The sequence below is a fragment of the Rhinolophus sinicus genome, chromosome 6, assembly GCF_057876585.1.
Source record: "Rhinolophus sinicus isolate RSI-liver-muscle chromosome 6, RSI-T2T, whole genome shotgun sequence".
NCBI classification, from domain to species: Eukaryota; Metazoa; Chordata; class Mammalia; order Chiroptera; family Rhinolophidae; genus Rhinolophus; species Rhinolophus sinicus.
In genome coordinates, this window is record NC_142506.1 from 28,850,253 (window position 1) to 28,875,843 (window position 25,591).

Genomic DNA, 25,591 nt, shown 5'->3' on the forward strand with positions numbered 1-25,591 from the left:
TTTCTCAGAAGTCTCTGCCCTGCCCACCAGTTTTTCTCTCTCCTGAATGTCTATGTCCTAAGCTCCTCAGATCCTGACTAAATCCTGTCCTGACCGGTTATCATCTTGACCCATGACCTGTTGTCACACTGATTCATGTTGGCTGATTTTGTCTCCTTCCCTGGGCAGGGCTTTGGGCTGGACCAACAGGATGGACACAAACCTGTCAAGTTACCCAGGACTCTCCCTCGACTAACCTACCTGAGCTGAGGGATTTATTGCTGGTACAAATGACGCTCCAGGACTTCTCTGGACCTAGGCTTCCAACAACATTCTCAGGCCAGGCAAGAAAAGGAAGAGAAAGAAGGAAAAGACAGGGGGAAAAAAGCAAAACAATTGGATGCCAGGGAAACCTTACTGGCCTGAAATCCCTCCTGCAATAACTGACAAGCAGAGCTGCCTGCTGACTGTGCCACCGGCTGGCATCCTTGCCCAAAGGTGCGTGCCTACACTCTTGGAGCACAAATGCAGGATGATGTGACACTATTTGTGTGGCTCAAGTAGCCTTTTTTATGATAACGGGTGTGGCACTTCCAATCCTTACCCTGAGTGACCTCTGTTTTCATTGGCTGATTCCGGCACAACAGAACCCTGCATCCAGCCTGCTGTCTGGGAGCCTACTGGAAACGAGTCATCCACATAATGCCCTTGTTTTTAGAGTGGGGGAAAGGGGGAGAGGTGTGTAGATAAGAGAGACTGAAACATGGTACGTGATGACCGTTAATATTGAATTGTGCTTTCACTGAGCTACACAGGTGTTTACTGTGGTCTTACTCTGTGCAGGCACTGCTCTGAGTTAATGTTCTAAAACATAGATCTTAAAACCACTCGTGAGAGTCCCCTCATTACCCACACGGTGGAGACCAAACTTCTCACGGCATTCAGGGCACGTCACAGTCTGACCTGAGCCTCCTCTTCTGGCATCCTCCATTACTGCCGCTTCCGTGAACTTCTGACACACAGGGGCCCAGCGTCCAACAGCTTTCATTCCTGCTGTGAAGGAGCTCAGAGCTGGGGTGGACAGAGGCCTTGTCGCAAGTCAGGTTTGTATGGCCAAGCTCCCCTGGAAAGAGCCACTTAGGCTGTGTTTGGTGACCAGAGTGGAGGCAGAGAGGTTGCTGGGCAGCAGAGCCCAGATGGCAGCTGTGACCATCCTCCTCAGCTTCATTATTCCTCTCCTACCCTCCCTCCCTGCTCTCCTAGCCAAACAGCTGCTGCTTTCCCCTGTAGCAGTGTCTCCTCTTGGGAGGGAGGAGAAGACTCTTCCAGGCAACACACTGTTTCCTTCCATGCAGAAGGGGCAGAAATGGAGCACTCGCTCTGGGCATGACCTTCCCAGCCCAGCCACCACTCACCCCTTCCTGGTACAGGCACAAGGTTTGGGTGGGGTGCGAGAGACAGCGCTGATGGGGATAGCTGCAAGGTGGCCGCTACGTGCTGGCTGGGCCCCTGGCCCCCACTTTTGTTTTGTTTATTTTGTTGTTTTGGAGGGAGAGGGTCTGATTCTCAGTTTCCTGGTTCTGACAATAGGACTTTTCAATGTAGTCATAGATGATCTCTCAGTGATAGACTAGAATGATAAATTCCACTGTTGTGTAAAGCAGCATGTCAATTTATTGCTTTATGGTGTGTGTGTGTTGGGGGCGGGGGGATTAAATAACGTTGACCGCTGTAACAGAGAAATCCAGAAAGGAGGCTCATTACCTTTTAAAGAGGTTAGTGTGGTTTCTGTCCCACCAGTGTTCCTGCTCCCTCGACCAGTGCTTCAGGATCCAGGCTCATTCCATCTGTGGCTCCCTTGGTCTCAGCAGGATCACCCCAGGGGTTGTCTCCATGTCAGCCATCCAGGGAGGCAACCAGCAGGGAACATTCTGCACCAGAGGGTTTAGGGTCTGTCTCAGGATCTAGGGCTGCTGGGTCGCTTAACAAAACAAAAATGTGTTCTCTCACGGTTCTGGAGACCAGAAATCCAAAATCAAGGTGACTGCAGAGTTGATTCTTCTGGAGGCTCTGAGGGAGAATCCTTTCCTTGTCTCTTCTGGTGGCAATGTCCCTTGGGTATAGATGCATCATTCCAATCTCTGCTTCTGTGCTCACCTTGTCTCCTCCCCTGTGCCTCTCTCTGTCTTTCCCTTTGCTTTCTCTTATGAGGACACTTGTCATTGGATTTAGAGCCTACTCTAATCCAGGATGATCTCATCCCAAGATCCTTAACTTAATTACACCTGCAAAGACTGCCAAATAAGTCATTGTGACAAAAAGAGAAATATGTGTTTGGTCTTCACCCCCAGTTCCTGACAAAGAGCTCCTAAAATCCTTAATCTCCTGAGTGCTAGGGGTTGCTAGGAGCATCTTGTTTTTGATCTTTGACCCCAGTTCATGACACAGAACTCCTAAACCCCTTGGGATTTCCTGAATGATAGCAGTGATAGTTTGTTCTAATGAGGGGACTGTTGGTGGGCTCTTGGATGGGGGCTGGTCATCAGAACCAAGTCACGATTAGAAGCTTGAAACTTTCAGCCCCACCATCCATCCTCCGGGGGTGAAGATTGAATTATCAATCTGTCATATCTACTCGATGAAGCCTCCAGAAAAATCCCTAAACTATGGGATTTGAAGAGCTTCAGATCGGTGAACATATCCATGTGTCAGGAGGGTGATGCACCCCAACTCCAAGAGACAGAAGGCCCTGCACTCAGGACCTTTCCAGACCTCGTCCCATGTACCTCTTCATCTGGCTTTTCATCTATATAGCCTTTGCTATATCCTTTATAATACACCAGTAAATGTGTTTCCCTAAGTTCTGTGAGCCATTCTAGTAAATTCTCAAACTTGAGGAAGGGGTGTGGAAGACCCCAATTTATAGCCTATTGGTCAGAAATAAGGGTGACAACTTCGGACTTGCAACTAGCATCTGAAGCAGGAGGCAGTCTAGTGGGACTGAGCCCTTACCCTGTGCGGTCTGTGCTAACTCCAGGCAGTTAGTGTCAGAACTGAGTTAAATTATAGGACACCAAGTTGGTGTTTTTTGAGAACTGAAGAATTGGTTGGTGTGGGAACCCCACCCCCATCCCACCTCCTCTCCCATATTTGGTGTGAAAAATATTCTGTGGGTATAGAAAAAATAATTTTTATTTTAGTCACATTTTGAGGTTCTGGGTGGACATGAATTTGGGGGGACACTATGAATTCCATTACAGCGGCATACCTGGATATGGTGCACCTCTTGTGCCCACTTTCCACTGGCCAGAGATTAGTCACATAGCCACACCTAAGTACAAGAGACACTGGAAAATGTAAGCTAGCCCTGCCCAGGACAATGAGAGAACCAGTTTCGGGAACAGCTGCTCGTTTCTGCCACATGGAGTAGGGTCCTTGTCAAGGACCAGGAAACTCAAGCTTCCAAGGGAGGAATAACTCTCCCTTAGGCAGAACCAGATATATAGTGATAACAACTGTTACCTACTAGCCTCCCTGGTTTGTGGCAAATACTAGCCAATATGCCATCAGACATGTTCTCTTAAATACGTACATTTCAAGGTCTGCTTCATGTGCTTGTATGTGCTAACAGAGCTGGTTTCACCACTTTCCCTTGGGTGAAATCTTTCAAGGCCCATGTCCAAAACACTTGGGCCCTTTGTGAATCCTTCCCACCCCTCCTAGGCAATCTCTCCCTCCTCTGCTTATACCCTTGTCAGGAGGAAATTTGTAGTGGATGCTCCTTTCATGAACCAGTATTTCCACAGACTATATAATAAGCCCCTCCTAACTTCCCTCTAGCATGACACTGCCTCAAGGGAGGCAAGACCTCTCAGGTGGTGATTTGGAAGGTGGAACCCAGGCTTTTCCTCTTTGTTTTTTCTTGGGTGCTAGTTTCCAATGAGGAGCACAAACTATGTTCTGCTCCTCCTGCTGAGTGAGCAGGCTGGTCTGCAGATATAAGCCAGATTTTCCAATAGCAAAGTAATAAAGCTGATATTTTTCACCCCAAATGCCTCACTTCTTTGTCATATTTCTCATTTGGCTTAGCACTCAGGCTAGGAAGAGAGGTGCCAGTGCTGAGACCTAGTAAGTCCCCGAAACCTCTGCTATAGCCCTTTAACTTCATACGATACAATCACGAGCCGCTGACTGACGTGACACATCCTGAGAAATGTGCCATTAGGCGATTTTGTTGTGCGAACATCATAGCGTGCATGTACACAAACCGAGGTTGTGTAGCCCACTACTGTAACTGTATGTGCAACACACAGTAGGTTTGCTTACACCAGCATCACCACAGACACCTGAGTCATGTAGTGTAAGTCCTGACAGAGGGCTTTTCTTTTGGTAAAGCAAGGGCCTGACAAGCTTTGATTGCTAAGACATCCACTTCAAAGACAGCACCCACTTCAAAGAGGGCTATCTCAAACACACTGCTAGCCCCACCACTATGCAGTATAGATAGCCAGTCTGCCTCCCCACCACCCCTCTTTGTTTGGGAGATCTTGCTTTAGATAACTGTTTGGGCTACTTGGTTTTTTTCTTTTCCTGAGCTTTAAATTCTTGCCCCTGTGTTTCAAGTCACTAATAAAAAGGAAGCCCTCAAAACCCTAGGCCCCCACGCTCAACCCTAATTAAAACAGAACTCCAGGCCAGAGCTCAGCTCACTCGGGCTCTCTCTTTCTCTCTCTCTCTCTCTCTCTCTCTCTCTCTCTCTCCCCCCCCCTTCCCCTCCCTGCATTCCTGCAACCTTACTCCTGCACTCCCCCGCCCCACCCCAAGCCTTGTACAATCCAGGTCCTGAAAACTTTTTTTCTTCAAGGTTTCCTAATAGTTATCACTGAAAGTTGTCTTGCAATAGTAGTAAAAACCACAAGGGTCCCTACAGTCATAACACTGGTACAGAAAGTGGAGATGTGTGTGGGACGCTCACAGGGAGGGGGGAAGGCGAGGTCCGTGCCCCCAGACATTTCTAGCCCGAGGCACGACTATCCTACACAGGCAAAACACAGTAATGCTATGACCTTCCAAGGGTTATGTCACTAGGCAAGAAGAATTTTTCAGCTCTGTTATAATCTTATAGGACCACTATTGTATATGTGATTTGTTGTTGACTGAAACATCTTTATGCAGGACATGACTGTAGTTAGTTGAATACATACTTATTTTTAAGGGCCCTGCACAGTGCCTGACACATAGTATGCATTCATGTTTGTTGAAGGAATCAGTGAAAACTGGAAAACTAATATACATACAAAGAAACATCACCTCCAAAAAACACAGGGAACTGCAAAAATAGGACATTAAAAATTCTGGTTTTCTGGAGCATAATTTAGCAATATTTGTCAAGACCCTAGGAAATACTCATTCTTCTGATTCAGGAATGCTTCTTATAGGAATTTAACCTACAGAAATTGATAGATGTGTACACAGAATTATGTCCAAAGGATGTTGGCCACAACGTTAGCTAAAATGGCAAATGTTGAAACAAACTAAATACTTTTTTTTATCAGTCAGGGTTCTTTGTTACAAGCAACAGAAATAAGTCCGACTGCTTTAAGCAAAAAAAAAAAAAAAAAGAAGAAGAAGAAAGAAAAAAAGGAGTGATGGAAAAAGAACTGACTCTGGGTGGTGAACATACCATGTGATATATATAGATGATGTATTTCAGAATTATACACCTGAAATCTATGTAATTTTACTAACAATTGTCACCCAATAAACTTTCATTTAATAAATAAATAAATAAATAAATAAATAAATAAATAAATAAATAAATAAATTTAATTTATTAAAAGGTAGTGGATAGTTCACAGAATCTCTAGGAAAACCAAGATGTCAGGATTAGATGAGTCCAAAACCAACAGTCAGAAGACTCAAGCCACAGTATGTTTAACAAATACCCTCCTGCTGACACCCCTAGGCACAAACACTGCAGCTAATGCTGCCAGCACTACAGCTGCTGACTGGTGAATTCTAGAACCTTCTAGAGCTGCCACCTCTGCCCTACCTTTACTTGGGTAGAGGCTTTGAAATCCCTGCTTCTTCACAGTCCAGATTCCATTCCAAGTTGGGGCAAATTCATCTCATTGGCAAAGCCTTGGGCATGTGCCTACTCTCGAGCTGTAAGGGAGCCTGGGAAAGTGTGTGTTATTTCCAACTTCCCTCATGGGATGCAGGCTCTGTCTCATTGGGTGGAAGAGTCTCTAAATATAGGGAGAGGGTTATGACACGAAGGGTACTGCGTGGTCCATAAGATGATGAATATCCACTACAATGTCCCCTATGAGGATCAGTAAGTACATTATGGCATATCCAAATGATATGATTCTATGAAGGTCTTGTTAAAAAGTCATTCTTTACAAGAAGATATAATGACCTAAGGAAATTATCATTATATAGTAAGTGAAAAAGAAATTGCATTGTGAAATGGTATAATCCCAAATATATTTTTAAAATGCTATGGACATAAAAATGGAATTATACACAACCGAATGTTAATAGAAGGACTCTGGGTAATGGGACTATTGACGATTTTTTTCTATTTTTATACTTGTCTGGGATTTCCAAACTTTCTAAACAAACACACATTTTTATAATTAGAAAACAAGTAATGCAAAGATTTTCAAGAGACTGGGAGTGAGCAAAACTGAAACGTCAAGTGAAACATGTTAGTAACCAGCTCTTCAGGAGCGTGCTAGCACTTCACTTGAAGGACAAAGACTGACAGCAGTCTGTTTCAAATCATCAGACACACCAATATCGGTGTAAATCAATGACAACTTAGGAGACACAGTCAGAGCTGACTTAGATTTTTCTTCATTTTCCATAACTATCAACTTGTCTATTTCACTTAGAGGAGGTACTTCTGTAGGAAAAGGCCTGTAGAGCTGTGTGGGCGTGGAGGCACTATTCTGTACCTTCTCCACATCTGGGAGCATTTAATCCAGAGAACACAGTAAGTATATGTATACAAGTATGTAACCGGCATACCTCGGAGATATTGTGGGTTCCCTTCCACACTACTGCAATAAAGCAAGTATTTCAACAAAGCGAATAGTAATATTTTTGCTAGTGGAGGGTCTTGCATTCAATTTGTAAAAAAAATAAGCAACACCTTGGAAGTGCAATGAAGCAAAGCAGAATAAAACGAGGTATGCCTGTAAATTACACGGGGGCAGGGGTTGGTGGGGTGGACAGCAGGGCTGTTTTGGGCTCGAGGTTTGGCTGTGGGAATGGCGAGATCTAGTGGGTCACAGGTGGAAATAAACTGATTGCTTCAATGCGACTGAGCCCTAAGAAATTTTTCAACTAGGGAGACTTTGGTGTGTGAAAGGAAAGGCCAAGCTTTCAGGAATTTGAAAGATGGGAAAAAATTGTGACGACCAGTGGTGTTTTCAGAAAAACAGCTAAAAGTAAAATTGGGGCAAAATTCAAAATTAGCCTAAGAGTATACAGCCAAAGGTTACTGGCATTGAAGAGAAGGAAGAAAGAAACCAACACTCACTTATTGAGTACTGCCTGAGAACCCAATAGTAGGTTAAGGGTTGTAGAGTGTTACTTATCTTGTTTTAATGGGTTAATCACTGTGAAGGGGCCCCCAGTGGAGCTGAGGCCAAGGGCTTGAGGGTTTCAAGCACAATTTTTCCTTTCGAAGGGCTGCCAAATTCTCACCAATAAAATAGTTTATTTTTATCAAACCACATAAAACAGAAGGAGTTTGTTAAAATGCCTATTGTTCTGTTCACTTCAATTGGAGGTGCACATTAAAATGCAAATTGTTAGGTGCACTGAACCCTCTTAATGCTCTGGGAGGGTTGGAGATCTGCTTTGTAAATATGCTCCTGGGTGAGTGGTAAGCACAATCATATTTGAACCATGTGGCCAGCTGCCTCTCCCAGACCTGACCCGAGCAAAGGCCCAGACCTTGATCATGGCACTGGCTCTGCCAGTCATCAGGTGACCTTGAGCACATACTCAACCGATTTGTACTGTCAGATGGGGTTATAATACCCTTGTACTTCCTGGAGGATGAAATGAGATAAAGCAGATAACAAAAATGAAATCGTGTTGAAAGTTACCCGCTCTGCATACATGAGGCAGTGTGACCACATCAGATAACTTTTTTGCAAGGTTTAGAACTCACTGTTCCACTGGGGGGGACGCTGTACTGCTTTCACTAACTAGAGCCAGCCCAGGAAGGGCGAACCTTACCCCTGGGAAGGCTGGATGGCAGCTCTGTGTTGTTTAATTGGGTTAAACCACCAAGAGTTCCTGTGGCCTCTCCTGGGGCTGACCCCAGCACCACCCTCCTGGCACAGGGTGGCATGGCTGTCTGCACGTCTGAGGTTGGTTCCTGTTCTGCCAAATTCCAATCCTGAGAGCCCAGCTTAGTTGGCCTGGCAGTTTGTTGGACAGAGAAACGTCTGACTGCAGGGTGGCCGTGCTGAGCTCAGGGCCAGGGCTAGGACTTCTCAGCTGTGGCTGAGCCATAGTGCAGGGTAAAGGGAGGCTGTGAAAAGGGCAGATGAGAGATGCCAGGCCCCAAGCGAGCGTCCAGGAGGAATTGCTCTGGCCTCAGCAGGCTTCAGCCGTCCAGGAGACCCTTCCTTTGTGAGCTAACCCCCACCCCAAATGATGGCTAAGCAGCCTCTGGTATTTATTCATTTATTCACTAAATAGTTGCTGATCACTTACCAGCCATCGACCCTGTGCCAGGCTCCAGGAAGGTCACAGTAGACGACAGCATAGCATTTCTGTTTTCAAGCTGTTTGTCATTTAGTGGTTCTTACCCTTGAGTTTAGATCTGGAGAGTTTGTTTAAAAATCTGATTCCTGAGCCACAGCCCTAAGCTTCTGATTCCACAGGGCTGGGAGGGGGCTGAGCATGTCAAGTGATTATGGAGGGTGGGTGGGTCGGTGGGACGGTCTCCCCACCAGGCTTGGAGAAGCACTGCTCTGGCCCAAACGTTTTGAGAAAAAACCAGGTGAAATGCAGCCTTTGAGAATGTCACTTGTGTCCTGGTGACTACCAGAGGATTAGCTTTCAAGGGAGGAGAGGGCGCCCCCTGGTGAACAAGGTGGGTTGTTGGGAGTTGGAGAAGGCGTTTCTCTAGGGGCAGTCACCTGCTTTCAGCCGGGTGGGCTCTTTTGCCTGAAAGCCTCCTTTTTGGGGATGCTGATGTTAAGACCCATGTGAGGTGTGATGTTTACCTGGCAGGATGGCTCACTGGGCCTGGATTTCCCTGTGCTGAGGGACTGTCTGCAGTTGGCCTGCCTGATGCCTTTTAGGTTATTTTCTGGATGTCTTGCCCCTTGATTATTTTCCATCCTGGTTTTCTGGCACACTGTGAGTCTAGGTAACTTTGTACTTCTCACTCATTCTAGATCTTAAACAATATCTCTTTTCAGAGTCAGAAAGCTGTTGTAAGTAACCCTGCCCACTCTCAAACCTATTTTAATGCTTTAGGAACTCCGTTAAATTCAGACAATGAAATCAGGACTCTATTCCCTCCTTTCTTTCCCCTGCAAGTTTTAAAATTCTATATCAAAACTACAACAATGATTTAAATGGAAAATAACCAGGTTTAAAATTTTTTTTAGTCTGGAGGAAAACAGATTGAGTCTTGTGTCCAAAATACATTTGGATAAGATTTTTGCTGTGTCTGGGGCAAAGGTGTCTGACAATGCCAACTCTAATTATTTTTAAGAGTTTTTCTAACACTTTTTAAAAAATGGGCAGTTTCTGAAAATGTTCTAGAAAAGAAAGTGAAAGAATAGAATGAAAAAAACGAAAGGCAAAGCTTCCATTCTCTAGAAAGTTTCAGATGATTTGTTGTGTCCTTGGGAAAATAGCACTGATGCTGATTGCAATGGTTTGGAAAGGGTGGAAAACAAACCAGAGCTCCCCTCAAGTGCCACCACTTCGTACGTAGTCTTGAATAATCTCCTTAATTTCTGAAAAACTCAGTTTCCTGACTGGTGAAATGGAGATATGAGAACCACTTTGTAAGTTCATTAATGAAGAATAAATAATTTCTGTAGAGTTTAGCACAGGGCCTGACACAGAGATGTAACAAATAAATGCCTACTGTCATAATCACCATCACCACCACCACCACCACCACCACCATCATCATCATCATCAACATCATCTCCACGTTAGGAAGTCTACGAGTTTGTTTTCTGTAGTAAGATGTGGCCACTTTAAGGAATATGTTTTTTTCCTCATATTTACAAAGGTGGTAACCCCTTTAGTCCTGTCATTGAGCCAAGCTTTGGGGGGTTGTTTTCAAACTAACACTTACTGAGTAGATAGAATAACACCAAGTAGAATAGAGGTTTTCAGGGGCTCACGGGTGTTATTATTTAATGGAACCAGTTTCAGTTTAGGAAAATGAAAAAGATCTGGAGATGGATGGTGGTGATGGTTACACGCCAATGTGAATGTGCTTAATGCCACTGAATTGTACACTAAAAAGTGGTTAAAATGGCAAATTTTGTTATCTACCTGATAGCTTAGGAAGTGCCCTTCTGTGGTCAGCCCAAGCCAGGTTCTATCTAGTTCACCGAGCTCTGAACTAAGCATTTTACATGCCATTTCTCTTTTAATTCTCTCAATACCCCTATGTGGTTAAGTTCTCTTATTGTTAACATTCAATACAGGTGACGAAATGGAGTCAGAGAAAGGGGAAGTAATTTGTCAAAGTCATGCAGCTATTAAGTGGCAAAGCTAGCTGTTTAATTCAGGTCTACTCTTCTTGTTTCCTTTGAGTAAATACTTCACTCTGATCGCTGGTCTCTTTATCTATATAGAAAAATATAGGATTGTTTTTAAGAGCAATGAATGATCAAGAAATTATTCAAAAATTGAAATTGCCCACGAGGGGAAGCAGAGTTTGCCATCCCAAAATATGCCTTTTGGGATATTATTTTAAACTGATGATTTTTAAGAAACAAAAGGTTCAGGAAAAATCTTTGACCTTCCCCCTAGCTGCCTAAAAGAAGTCAGATAGAGGACCAGCTCCAGGCAGGGAGCTCTCATCACAGATAACTATAGTTTAATATGAACCAGTGTGTAATAGACAGGGAGGAGCCTAGCAAGGTCCTTTGGATCAAAGTCCTCTCTGTGTCCCATTGTTAAAGATGGCCCAGCAAACATTTATTTACCAAACATTTGCTTTTCCATCTCTAATGTAAATTGCCTTTCCTCCCCTTTGAAGTCCCAAACCAGAACCCTCCCCACCCCCCACTTTCGCTTTCGCTGAAGGTGGCATATAAGCCTTACCTGCCGAATTTGTCCTCAAGTCTCATATTCTTATGGGGACTCCATATGTACATATGCAGTAAATTTGCCCATTTTTGTGTTAATCTGTCTCATGTTAATTTGACTCCAGCCAGAAGAATTTAGAAAGGTAGTAGGAAAATTAATTTTTTCACCCCCTCAACTGTATATGTTTCTCATTTTAAATCACTATATCATAGATGCCTGTGACACACTTTGCTGTGTAAGGCTGCTATTTATGTTTCGGATTTATCTCCTCTTCTAGAGTGGAAGTGCAAGAGCTAAAGATGAGCATATCCTACAATCTGTCTGTATCATAGCATATAATTTAGAAAGTAAACCCGAATCACTTCTGGATATATATACTCAAAAGAATTAAAAGCAGAACTTGAACACATATTTCTACACCTATGTTCATAACAGCATTATTCACACTGGCCAAAAGTGTAAATAATCCCAATGTCTGCCGATGGATGAACAGATAAATAAAAACTAGTATAACCATACAATGCAATATTATTCAGCCTTAAAAAGAGAGGAAATTCTGACACATGCTACAACATGGATACACCTTGAAAACATTATGTTAAGTGAAATAACCCAGTCACAAAAGGATAAATATTATATGATTCCACTTTTATGAGGTACCTAGAGTAGTCAAATTCATAGAGACATAAAGTAGAATAGAAATTTTCAGGGGCTCAGGGAGGGGGCGGGGTGTTAGTATTTAATGGAATCAGTTTCAGTTTAGGAAAATGAAAAAGATCTGGAGATGGATGGTGGTGATGGTTACACACCAATGTGAATGTGCTTAATACCACTGAATTGTACACTAAAAAGTGGTTAAAATGGTAAATTTTGTTGTCTACCTGATAGCTAAGGAAGTGCCCTTCTGTGGTCAGCCCAAGCCAGGTTCTAGTGAAAGTGATGTATGAGGTTTATATGTCCACACTTCAGCTAGATGTCAGCCTCAGAGAATCAGGGATTATGATGGAGGAAAGGAGAACATGGAGACATGAGAACTCACCTCAGGTACTTCCTGTTAGCTTGGGGACACAGATGACAAGCTACAAACTCCTTTCACAGAATGCAGAAAAAGAAGACATGAACTCACTGCATTTTGCCGTGTATAATGTGCTCCCATGTGTAATGCCCATCCACGTTTTTGGCCCAAACTTTCAGGGGAAAAAAATCTTTCATTTTAATTTTTTAATTCAAATTTTTATTTGTTTATATTTAGGTATTTGTTTTTGTATTATAAAGGAATTTTAGCATTTATTTATTGCACTTTTAACTTGTAAGCATAAATAAAAGAGTTTAAAACATTTATATAGATACAGAATTAGTACTACCCATGTATAAAATGCACATTTTTATTTTTCCCTCACAAATTTGGGCAAAAAAGTGTGCATCATACATGGCAAAGTATGGTAAATAAATGCAGAAGGCTTACATATTTTTTCCTAGCAGTGTAACAGCTGAAACCATCAGTAATTATCAAAGTTGCAGGGTTTCTATTGAGAGGACGGAGTCACAAGCCTGTCTTGGAGCATCCCAGTCCTTGTAGCAGGAGCAGATGTGGCACCTTCTTTGAGTTCTGGGGCCCTATCCATCCACCATCTTGTGGCTCAGCCCGTTTCCTCCTTCTAGATAGAGCAGTGAGCTGTAACAATCCTCCACTGCTCTCCCACCCCTCTCCGTGTCACAGGAAGGACCAAGCTCTCAACCCAAAGTGATAGGCGAGGAAGGCACTTATTTTAACTGGTTTTAAAGAAACACAGGCACCATTTTTTGACTCTTTGCTGTCCCCTCGAGGAGGGCTTTGACTGCTCATGAGTTTTGTAAACTTTAATAAACCTTTGTTGCTACATTGACTTCCAGAGCTGGCCAGGCCTGGCTACGTTTAGCAGGAGAACTTCTGACCCTGGCCTCGAGAGGAAAGGGTATCTGACAGCCCCCAGTAGCTTAGGCCCAGAGATAATTAATGCTCCTGGCATCTCCACATCCACTGTTGCTCTGCTTGTAATGCTCCTTAGTGCCGGAAACCCAGGACCCAGCTCACACTGTCAGAGCTTCTCCTGGTGTCTGCGGCACACTACTGTGCCTGCTGGGCTAGGCTGGGCTGGGATGATGAGTCTGTTTGGCTCGACCCCTCACTATTTCCAAACTCCCCAGTTCCTGGAACATGAAGTATGTGGAAATTATGGATTTCCAGTCATTATTAGAAATAACCACTATGGAATCTAATTTTAAAGGAAAGTGTTATTAATCAAAACTAATGTGCCATGTATGGCTCCATACATGGTGAGGGTTAGAATTAAACTGCAGTTAAAAGTCAATCTTGCTGTGTTTAAATTCCAGTATTGATACTTGCTACGTAACCTTGGGCAAGTCATTTGACCTCTTTAGTCTCATTCCCTGTATCTGTAAAATGGGAAGAATATGTATATACCTCATTGACATAGTGTGAGAATTAAATGAGATATTACATATAAAGTGCTCAGCTGAGTGTCTAGAACAGAATATGTCAGCTGTTATTATTGATATTCAAGCAGAAGAATATATTTATTTATGTGTAACTTTGATTCTTGATGTTTTTGAAGACATTTTTATGCCAGATCTACATATCTTTTCAATAATCAATATGCAGTAAAAAGCAGAGAAAACCATGAAAGTATCAGAATGCAGAACACTGAGAAGAACTTCGCAGAATCATAGCTCTCCACACACCTGGGTGCCCAGGCCACTTATGTAAATGTTTTTATTTTTGTTTTTAACTTTCTTGCTTATTTTATTTTATTTTACTGGGGAATATTGGGGAACAGTGTGTTTCCCCAGGGCCCATCAGCTCCAAGTCATTGTCCTTCAATCTAATTGTAGAGAGCGCAGCTCAGCTCCAAGTCCAGTCACCACTTTCAATCTTTAGTTGCAGGGGGTGCAGCCCACCACCCCATGCAGGAATTGAACTGGCAACCCTGTTCTTCAGAGCTCATGCTCTGACCAACTGAGTCATCCAGCCGCCCTCTTGTGTTTTTGACACCTGGAAGCCTATGGACATTTCCAGACAGTGTATATGTCCCTAATCTTCGTGGAATCTTCGAGGAAGCAAGTGTGTCTGAGATGCCCTTGATCTTTCACTCTCCAAACAAGCAGTAATTTAAAGCATGTACTTGGCACTGAATTGCCTGTCTGAGGAGGCAGCCAGAAGCAGAGAACTTGAAGTTGTGAAATTTACCCTCCAAAGAATGTAGATCTAACACACACAGGGCTCCCACCACCATGCCTTTGCTGGGGGCCAGGTTGGAGTTCTCCATGTTCCTCAACCCTTCTTAGAAGGGTCATCTTTCAGGGCAAGACAGAAATGCGCTGGAGAACTAACCCCAAGAATGAAGCTAAGCCACATAATTGTGAACTAGAGGTCTTCTTTGCCAGGACCTGGAACAGGCTTAACAGATGCAGGAATGTCAGACTCTGGTGAAAAACTGTCTGCATACAAAAGCCAAAGTTTAGGATCTTGGTGTGAGATCCTCACAAAATATAGAAATGGTCAACAGAGAAGACCATTTCCATGGATGGGGTCAAATCATTTCAGCAACTGTCTGCCTCTGAAACCATGAACTATGGCGCTAGTTAAAGCTGTTGCTTGGTGACATGCCTACTGGTCCACGTGCCTACTACTGACTTTATAGGACTATTTCTTCTTCTTCTTCTTCTTCTTCTTCTTCTTCTTCTTCTTCTTCTTCTTCTTCTTCTTCTTCTTCTTCTTCTTTCTTCCTCCTCCTCCTCCTCCTCCTCCTCCTCCTCCTCCTCCTCCTCCTCCTCCTCCTCCTCCTCCTCCTCCTCTTCATCTGGTAAGGTTAATAAATATTTAACAATAAGCTAAGCTTCTTATTTAAGTGGAAACCAAAAGCATCATCTCAAAAATCTTTCCAGGGCCAGCCCAGTGGCTCAGGCAGTTGGATTGCGGTGCTCCTAACGCCCAGGTCACCGGTTCAATTCCCACATGGGCCAGTGAGCTGCACCCTCTACAGCTAAGATTGTGAACAACAGCTCTCCCTGGAGCTGGGCTGCCATGAGCTGCTGGAGGTCGGTGTGAGCTCCATGGGCTGCTGTGGGCTACCGTGTGCTGCATGAGCAGCCGGTGGCCAGCGTGAGTGGGCGGCAGCTGGAGAGAACTAGAGAGAGCTGCCGTGAGAGGCCATGAGCTGCTGTGAGCGGCTGACCGATGACTGGCAACCGACTGCCTCACCGGGGGGAGCGCAAGGCTCGTAACACCAGCATGGGTCAGGGAGCTGTGTCCTACACAGCTAGACTGAGAAACAACGGCTTGAACCAGAGTAGGGGAGGGGGGAGGGGGAAAAAGGGGGAAAAAATCTTTCCAAACTCATACCTCATACCATTCTTCACAAATGAGCTGTGTAATTTGTATGACCCTCTTCCCAACACCCAACACCCTTTCCTCTTTGCTCAATGGGCCACCCTATAATCCAAGCTTTGACAGGCTGTATAATCTACCCCCCAATTGCAGAGATGGCATAGGAATGAGCACTTTTCCCGGATGGCCCAATTAAACTTAGTGTAGGGGTGTTTATTGGAACACGTGTGAAGAGAGGCTCTCTTTCCCAGCAAATACCTGAGACACTGGAATGTGAACCTGGAATGGCTGGTGGCCATTTCACCTCCTAATGGGAGGAGCCTATTTAAATGAAATCAACACAGACAAAGCAGAGACAAAGGACAGAGATGGAGAGAGACCAAGTCCTGATGACAGCACTGGAGCCCTTGGAGACCTCATACATTTTCCTCTGGACTTGGCTACGTATACTAGTAAGTGAACCTTTTTAAAATTTACGTCACTTTGAGTTATGTTCATTGAATAAATGAATGGATGAATGAAGGAATGAACCTGGCCACACACCAACAAAAACCAAGAATACTTGCTACAGTCCCCATCAGTGTCAATGCCATGGCCTTGTAGAACATTTTGCTATGGAATCACAGTGAGTCATTCCCATGTTGTGGTGGGCATTGCTAGTTGCCTGCCCATTTGCTACCACTCCTTCCGGCCTCACTTCCTGCTCCTTGCTAACACGGCAGCCAGGTTTCAGCCTGCAGGGATAACTCATAATTGATCTCCAGAGTGTCTCAACACACTGCACCTTATAAGACTTTTAGGATCATTGGTCCCCACTCATTAAGTGACAGTAGCCATTGTTGACAACTAAAAATGCCCTCCCACTCTCAAGTGCTCTCCCCCACATTTTCAAACTCCTGTGACTCCTTTTTGCTAAATATTCATTTTCCCAAATTCCCTTGCAACCAGGGGTGACTACATGATCTGGCTATTAAGAAATAAGGGGAGTAAATATCTGCTAACAAAAAGTAAAATTCTTTCTTGTCCCCACTCTCTTTCTTTCTAATTTGAATATAGTGGTGTCAGGATGTGATTTTTCTGATATAGCAGTCTTCTTTAGACCATGAGTGTACTAGTTTTCTAAGGCTGCTGAGACAAATTACCGTAAACCTGGTGACTTAAAACAACAGAAATTTATTTTCTCACTCTTCTGGAGGCCAGAAGTATGAAATCAAGATATGAGCAGGATTGGTTCCTTCTAGAGGCTCTGAAGGAGAAAATCTATTCCATGCCCCTTTCTTAGCTTCTGATGACTGCCCTCTATCCTTGCATTCCTCGGCTCATAGAGACATCACGCTCATCTCTGCTTCTGTCTTCACATCAGCTTCTTCTCTGTGTTTCTCATACCCTTCCCTTCTCTTCTAAGGACACTTGTCATTGGAGTTAGGGCCCATCCTAATTCAGAACGATCTCATCTCGAGATCCTTAACTTAATTACATCTACCAATGAAGTCACATTCACAGGTTATGTGTGGGCATATCTTTCGGGAGCCCACCATTTCACCCACTACAATGAGGCAACAAGTGCAGGATGGAAAGTCAACATGTGAGAACACCAGAGAAGAATGTTAGAAAGAGCCAGAACTCTTGATGACATCATCCACTCATTGGTGGCTTTTGAGCCACTCATCCAAGCCTAGAACTTTTCACCTCTAAGGCTTGTGTCTATTAATGAAGACGTTTTAGAATAAGAGCTAGCAATTTTTCCTCAGACACGCATACGTCAGGCCTCTAACACAAAATTTCCCTGTAGTTAATTTGCTGCTTTCACCTAACAATCAACTTAGTGGAACCTGGCAAATTCAGCAAAAAGACAGGGAAATTCAATTTAATTTAAATTACCACTTTGGGGGGGATTAGAAAGAATGTAACAAATAGGAAAAATAAGGACATTGCATCATTCAGTGTTGATTCATTTTGACTGGAAATGGTAAATGTCAATTATTCATGGTAGAAGTTTGTAGGAAAGCAGCTAATATGCTCTGGGAACCTGTATTAAGGGTACACATGACTCAAACTACAGCGCATGAGCTCACAGTCCTCCACACAAAACTCTTCCTTCGGGTAAGCTATGGAAGAGGGGAGGCAAGAATTGAGTTCTTCTTGCAGCCAGGCAACTGGCATTTTTTGTTATGTTTCTTTTAAAATTACCCAGGTAGCATAATACTCTGTCTTTTTAATTTTTAAATTTAATTTCTTTATGTATGTCTTAAAATATGTAGAATTTTCTCCAGATGCATAAATGCAATTGTATGTAGTTCTTTATTGTTTTCATTTTATTATTGGCTTCCCCTTCCCTCTCTGATGTTCCCTTCACCACATGGTCTCTGCCTCCTACAACTCATCCCTGTAGCCCATCATTACAGCAAGTCTGTGTCTGTTCGTATCTTGCTCCATCTGCACGCTTACCGCGTTAAGCCGTTAATCAAACCTGCACACGAAAAACTCCTAATTGGATATATATGGTGAAGTCCTGGACCCTGCAAATGAAGCTACACAACCTGAGACTCAGGCATCAAGGGGCGCTCACAGTGTGGGGGGAACAGCTTGAAGCTCTCAGGCCCGGATGGTGGGCCTGGCAGACAGGGCTTGCACAGCAGCAGAACTGCTGACCATGTGGCATAACCAGATGCTACCAGGTGGGTAGAAGGCAAAAGCCCAAGTGGCCTCTGTTCAGGGAGGCCTCCTCACCCAGCTGGGGCCCTCTGCACTCTGCAGGAGGAGCAGAAGGTGACCCCAGAGAACCACCGTTGGCGGATGTGCCCTTTGTACTGCTCTCATATACTTTTTAGGCTCAGTGGAGCTGGTGAGTAGGACTGAGCAGCATTCAAGCGTTTCCATCTTTGAAGCCAGTTCAGGTCTTCTGATTCATGCATGAGGCCTAAATATAGAGGAATAGTTTTTAAATTCTTCTGTATTTTCCCTTTGTTGCTTATGGAATTCCCTTGATTCAACTGGTATAGTGCGAATGCATTCTTCTGTAGTTGTTGCGTAATATTCCACGGCGTACGTGCTTCATTCCTGTTAGTGAGCGTCCATTTCCAGTTTTTCTTTCTCTCTCTCTTTGTCTCTGTCTCTCTGTCTCTCTGTCTCTCTGTTACTGTTCTGAAAATTTCTGCAATAAACATTCTCGTACATATGTCCTGAGGCATGGGTGCTTTTATTGCTATGAAATGGATCCCCAAGAATAAGATTACTGCAATATGGATGAACCCTGAAAACATTATGCAGAAGGAAGCCAGTCACAAAGGACTACATATTATATGGTTCCATTTACATGAAATGTCCAGAATAGGCAAATCCAAAGAGACTGAAAACAGATTGTTGGTGGCAGCCTAGGGCTGGGTTGGGTGAGTGATTGTAGGGAACTCGGAGTGATTGCTAGTAGATGTGTGTTGGGCAGTGGGGGAGGTCTTTTGGGAGTGCTGAAAATGTTCTAAAATTGATTGTGGTGATGGTTGCACAACTGTGAATATACTGAAAACCACTGGATTGTATACCTTACATGGGCGAATTGACTGGTATGTGAATTATATCTCAACAGAGTTGTTATTTTAAAAAATGAGATTAGTGGGTCAAATGTATATGTATTTTTAATTGAATGGATGCCACCAGAACATTCCAAAGAGGCTATAGGTCTTCCGATTTTCACCAGCACTAACGAGAACACCTTCCCCCATATTCCCACCAGCAATAGGTCCTACCCTTTTTTCCAATTTGCCAAATCTGATGCGTATAAAGTGATATCTCATTTTGCTTTAAGTTGTATCTCCTGGGTAGATTCTCATTATAAAAGTTTCAACAATACTTCGATATACAAAGTAAGAAGTACAAGGCCCTTTTCATGTCTCATGTCTCCCCTAAAGCAACCATTCTCAATACCTAGTTGGGTTTCCAGGCCCCTTTTAATTCATTTATAAACTAATATACATACATATTTCACTTTATAATTGATAAATAGAGTCACACTATAATGTTGTTCTATGACTTTTTTTTTCACATAACAGTATGTCTTAGAGATCTTTTCAAATTAGTATATATAGTTCTGGCTCATTCTCTTTAATGGCTAAATGATATACCATGGTGTGGATAGACTCTAATTTATTTAACATTGGTTAATATTAGATTGTATCCAATGTTTTGCTATTTCAAAACATGTCTCAGTGAACAAACTTGTAGATATATTTTCTTTATTGAGGTGAGACTCACATAACATACAGTTAACCATTTTAAAGTGAACAATCCAGTGCCATTTAGTGCATTCACAATGTTGTACAACCACCTCCTCTATCTAGGTCCAAAACATTTTGTTACCCCAAAAGGAAATCCTATAGAAATTAAGCAATCACTCCCCATTCTCCCCTTCCCCGAACCCCTGGCATCCACCAATCTGCATTCTTTCTCTATGGATTGACCTATTCTGGATATTTCATATAAATGGAATCACACAATATGTGTTCCTCCATTTTCCTCCTACATTCTTCCACCCCCAACCTCCACCCCAAAGTGCCATGGCTGGAGCACTTGGCTGCTCTCAGTCAGAGCTGCAGGTTTCATCTGCTGCCTGGCAGCATCTTCCAAATGGCAGAGGCTTGAGGCATCCCTTTAACTGAAGATGAGGTTCTTGCCCTGGGCCGGAAGAGAAGCCCAGTCTCCACACTGCTGCTAACCCCCAAGGGCAGCCTCCCCCAAAAAATCTTTGGCTGCAACTTTCCACCTGGCCTTGGCTTTGGGTGGAAAGAAGGCTAAGGAAACAGAGATGATAATGCCCCTCCTGGTAAACAGGGGGGGAAAGCAGTTGCCCTCAGCTTGCACCATTGTGGCAGCTGGCTGAGGGCCTCTGGCAGGCTGGCTGGGGCTGGGGGTGAGAGGGGTGCTTAGCCAAGCAAGCCAGTGGGGCCTGGTGTCTGTTAGCAGAAGTATGTCTTGCTGTGACCTCAGCCATTCCACCCAAGGCCTGGGAAGCACAGGGAGGGGTGGGACCAGCCCCAAGGGAGAGAGAAAGCCAGAGGCCTTTCCCAAACCTGGGCTAAGAGGGGCTCTCTACGAGAGAGAGGATCGGCCTCAGGCAACTTAGAGGGAAGTGGGATGGAATGTGTGTAGGGGGTCTTTTAAAATCATGTACATGTGCCACCAGGAAAAGCTTAGCCCACCTGGGAGTCCTGAGGAGGCGCTCAGTGGGTCAGACCTTTGGGTTATTTTTAACCCTGGAATCGGGTTACATACAGCATTTACCCCACAGTCTGAACAGCTCTGGAAGGCTGCCAGCTGTGCTGGCAGGAGCTAGCATGAGAGGGCAAAGCAGCTGATTCTCAGGTCAGGCCGACACAGGGAGAGCTGCCAACACAGGGAGCCAGCTAAAGTGCAAATACCACAGAGCCATGACCTGGGCCCAGCCCCCTACGTGAGCGTCTCCTTTCCCCTCAGGAATTGTCTCACTTTAATAAGAAAGGCGTCATAGAGTTAGATCCTCTGCAACACCAAGGAGCAGACACCCCAGACCCTGCAGTAGAGAGCATGGGGTGCATCTAAGGACAAATCTCATGTCTTTCTCTCAGAGAGAAGGCATCTGGGCACATCGAGGTAGTGTGGATGAAGGACCAAAAGAGAGTTTATAAGCAAAGGGCTATGGAGATTCAGCTTGAGATGATGTTTCCCAACTTCCCTTGCACCTGGATGTGGTCATGTGACCAAGTTCTGGCCAATGATATGTAAGTGGAAGTGATGATGTGCGCAACTCCTAGGTCATGTCCTTTAAAAAAGAAGCTGCTTCCTTTCTCCCATTCTCTTTCCCCTCTTCAATAGGCTGGGACATTGACATGTGCTCATGAGCCAGCTTTGAACATGAAAATGAGGGTTACTGACTTCTAGGAACAGTGAGAGACAGAAAGAAAACCCAGGCTCCTGGAAGACCTGTGGAGCACAGATGCCTGCCTGCCTGCCCTAAACTGTCTTTGCAGCTCCAGGCTAGCAAGTGAAAGAGAAATAAACTTTCTTATTGGAGCCACTGCTGTTGGTTAATTTGGGGTGGGAGGGAGCAGAAGGAAGAGAGTGTCTTTTTGTTACAACAGCTAAACCTGTAATCTTAAGTACTACAAATACTAGTATGGATAATTCTTTTGAGAATGAAGCCTTGGGGGGCGCAACACTTGGGGATTCAAGTGGGAAAAGTGGAGACAAAAAAGGAGAAGAGAGCAATCAAAGAAGTGAAACTTTATAGATTCCAAAGGAAGGGAGTAGAGAAGGAAGAGGGCAAATAGGGTTAAATGCAGCAGAAAACTCTACCAAAACAAGGATCAAGAGACTCAGATTTGGCCAGTGTTTCTGCAGATTGACAGGGGTTTAATTAGGCATAGAAGCTTACACAAGAATGGAGGTAAGAATACCATTTCCGCCATCTCTGTGCAGACTTTTTGTAAATGTGTCACTTATTTGGACATTGATAGTCCTGCATTGGCCTTTTGATTAAAAACAAAAACAAAACCCCAAGGTCATGCATGCTTGTGCTCATGAAATTATATGAGTGTATATACTGGTGCTTGTCTAATGAATCATGATTTTTCTGGTATAGTATGCTACCAAAACAGAAATTTTAAATATTTAAGTATTTATATTTGTCAAAGCACATTGAGTTTTCTCATCAATTGACTTTATAATATTAAAAAGTATACATAGGCTGAATTGTGAGGTTGGTGAACTGAACTACACCAGCTAGGAATCTTTTGATTGCAAGTGAAAGATAACCCAACTGAAACTTTTTTAAGCAAAAAAGTAATTCACTAGTAATTTCACCACACTGAAAAGGTCAGGAGTATGGCTGGCTTCAGGCACTGCTTGATCAGGGGCTCCCATTTTGTCATTGGGACTCAGTTTCTGTCTGTCTTTTCCTCAGTTCTATGATGTCTCCATTTTCAAAGCTTTCTCCCTGTGCTCACCAGATGGTTGCACCGCTGTTCACATCCACCTCACTTCAAGCTCAGGGGAGAACAGAAGTCTCTTTCTGAGAAGCCCCAGCGAGCGCATCATGTCAGCTCTGATGTGGTCACATGTATATCCCTGGACCAATCATACTGCTCAGAGGAAAGCAAAGCTTATTAACTGTGTGCCTTAGGTAAGCCAATTAACCTGTCTGTGTCTTAGTTTTGTCCTTTATGAAGTGGGAATAATAACAGTACTTATCTAATAGGGTTGTTATGAGGGTTAAATAAGTTAACATTCAAAAACTACTTAGCACAGTGCCCACCTCAGAGTAAGCACTGTAAGTACTTGTTGAACAGATACATTGCCCAGAGCTGAGTCACAAGTCCCCCATTGCTACCCCCGTAGACCACAGCGATGGTGAGGGTTTGGAATGGCAGGTGTGGGACAAATGAGAAATGGATCCCAGGTGGGCAAGAGAGCCATGTTCAGAGGGCTGTAAAGGCAGGAATGGAAGAACTCATGGTTGGATGAGGTAGAGGATAGATTTGGGAGGAGGACAGGAGATTATAATCAGAGAGGGAAATTTCAGGGTCGGAGGCCCTTTTCAATTCTATGAAGAGGATTCAAGAGTGCTTATGTTTTGGGTTTCTGAAGCAGGGTTGGAAGGTAAAGACAACTGTAAGGCCAGGTTATCTGAAGATTTATCTGTGACAACCTTCAGAGATCTTTATCAACTCAATTGGGTGGAATTTTGTTCTAAAAATGATATTTTCAAAGAATGTTGGGTTTTCATATTCTAGGTTCTAAATATAAATATTTTAGCTTAGGTTTTAAATAGCCCAAAGCCCAAAGCATCTTTTTTTTCGGTAAGTGACCTGCCCTTATTTCTTTTTCTAGTCTATTTTTTTTCTTTGAATCAATTTCACAGAATTTTAGGGCCCAAAGAAATCTAAGAGGTCACATCCAACCCAGCTCCTTCAGGCCTTAAGGGTAAAGAGATTTAACCTCAAATCACAGGGTGGTGGGAAGGGTTTACTTGGGAGGAGGGTCCTCATCCCTGACAGCTCATCCTTCATATCCCACTTCTGGGTCCTAGAGCTGGGACTGGAACCAGGAACAATGGGACAGAAAGACTGAGGAGCAGACAGAGCAGCCCCTCCTCTCCAAGGGGAGGCAAAGGGAAGGGAGAGAGGATCTGAGTTGCCCACACAACTGTCCCATCACTGCTGTATTTGTGATCTCATGTCCTTAAGCCTCCCTTCCATAGAGTCCTCTGAGAACCTAGATTCTTCTTTTACAGAAGCACTGCATCTTTCTTGTATTTTAGTTTAGAAATCCAGTTTGGATTGGTGATTGTTTTGTTTCCTGGAAATCTGTGAGAGATTTGCAGGGAGGGTTCACCTTGTCATGGTCTGCGTCTAATTCTCATGGGGAACTCTCTCCCAAGACGTGAGTCATTGTTTGGAAGAAAGCCTCCTCGGTTTCATCCCCATGTGAGCTCCAAATTGCTTTGTAGCCTGAAATCGCTTCCATAGCAATCTTGTTTGCCCAGCATTAATCCTATTTTTAAGCAGTTTCCTCTAGTGATTAAAAAAAGAAAAATGATACAAGGGAAAAATTGCAAAATACATGCCACACCGAAAGCTGTTTTGAGGTGTTTTCCTTTTTAAAATTATGTTTGTGAAATAAAACTATAATCACCATAATCTAGTGTCTGTATGATTTCCATAACACAAATACATTTAGAACCTGAAAATAGAAATTTAGGGGCCTATTTTGTTCCTTGTTCTCATTTTTAATCTGTCAAACCTGAATTTGATTTTAGCTTTTTTTCATTTTAGCTTTTTTTTTTAAATTTAAACTTTGTTTAAAATGTTCTATGATGCTACAGATTTTTGTAATTTGTATTTTGAGGCTTAAAATGGAATCTTTCCTGTAAGCAGATTATTAGGGAAATAGCTTTATTTTGCCCTGGTGTTTTCTATGGCCTCCATGTTCTCAAAACCAGAATATTCTTTCTAGCTACTTTATCTTGGAATTCAGACTATTTAACTTTTATCCAAATGGAAAAAATAGTTAAAAAAATAACACCTCTTCTTTAGCATTACATAACGTCAATTAACATCCAATTAAAGCTCTAGGTAGCAAAATTAAATCTGCCCTCAGATATTAAGACCCAGATTTCCTATTTTTCACTATATTGTATCTTCTGCCATTTATTAAAAAAGTATTTTTTCCTTTTTCTGATTGAAATATAATCAATGCTTTTAAGGCAACTTGAAAAACAGCATTATCTCTTGAGCTGATCCTAAATTTTGAAATTCATCTTTTAAAAATCTTTTTCTTCTAGTTGAGACATAAACAATATGTGATTCTTAAAGCAGTAATTAGAAAAACAGGTCGAGATTTCATGCAAAGATATTGTTTCATCACAGTGAGATGATGAAACACTTTTTTCATTTATTAGAATGAAAAATTGCAAGCCACCCACACGTTAGGAAAATCCAGTCTATCCATATAGACTAAAGTGTCGCTATTATAAGTAATAGATTATGTAACATTTTTCCTTTTTATTTTCCTTATTAGCTCCTTTTTGTTTATAAATTAACCCAGTACGAAGAATGATAATTGAAAGGCTTCACAGCACAAAGGCTACAGAGAAAACAGCCCATTTTTAAGGACTTAGAGAAATGCTACCAATCTAACAGTGATCAAAAAAGGAAAAACATAAATTTCAACATACAGCTTGAGCTCAGTCACATATTTATTTGTAGCACTATATCAATATACAGGCTATCTCTAGCTGATATTCAGTTAATTTTTAATTTTCCCTTCCTTCCTTCCTTCCTTCCTTCCTTCCTTCCTTCCTCCCTCCCTCCCTCCCTCCCTCCCTCCCTCCCTCCCTCCCTCTCTCTCTCTCTCTCTCTCTCTCTCTCTCTCTCTCTCTCTTTC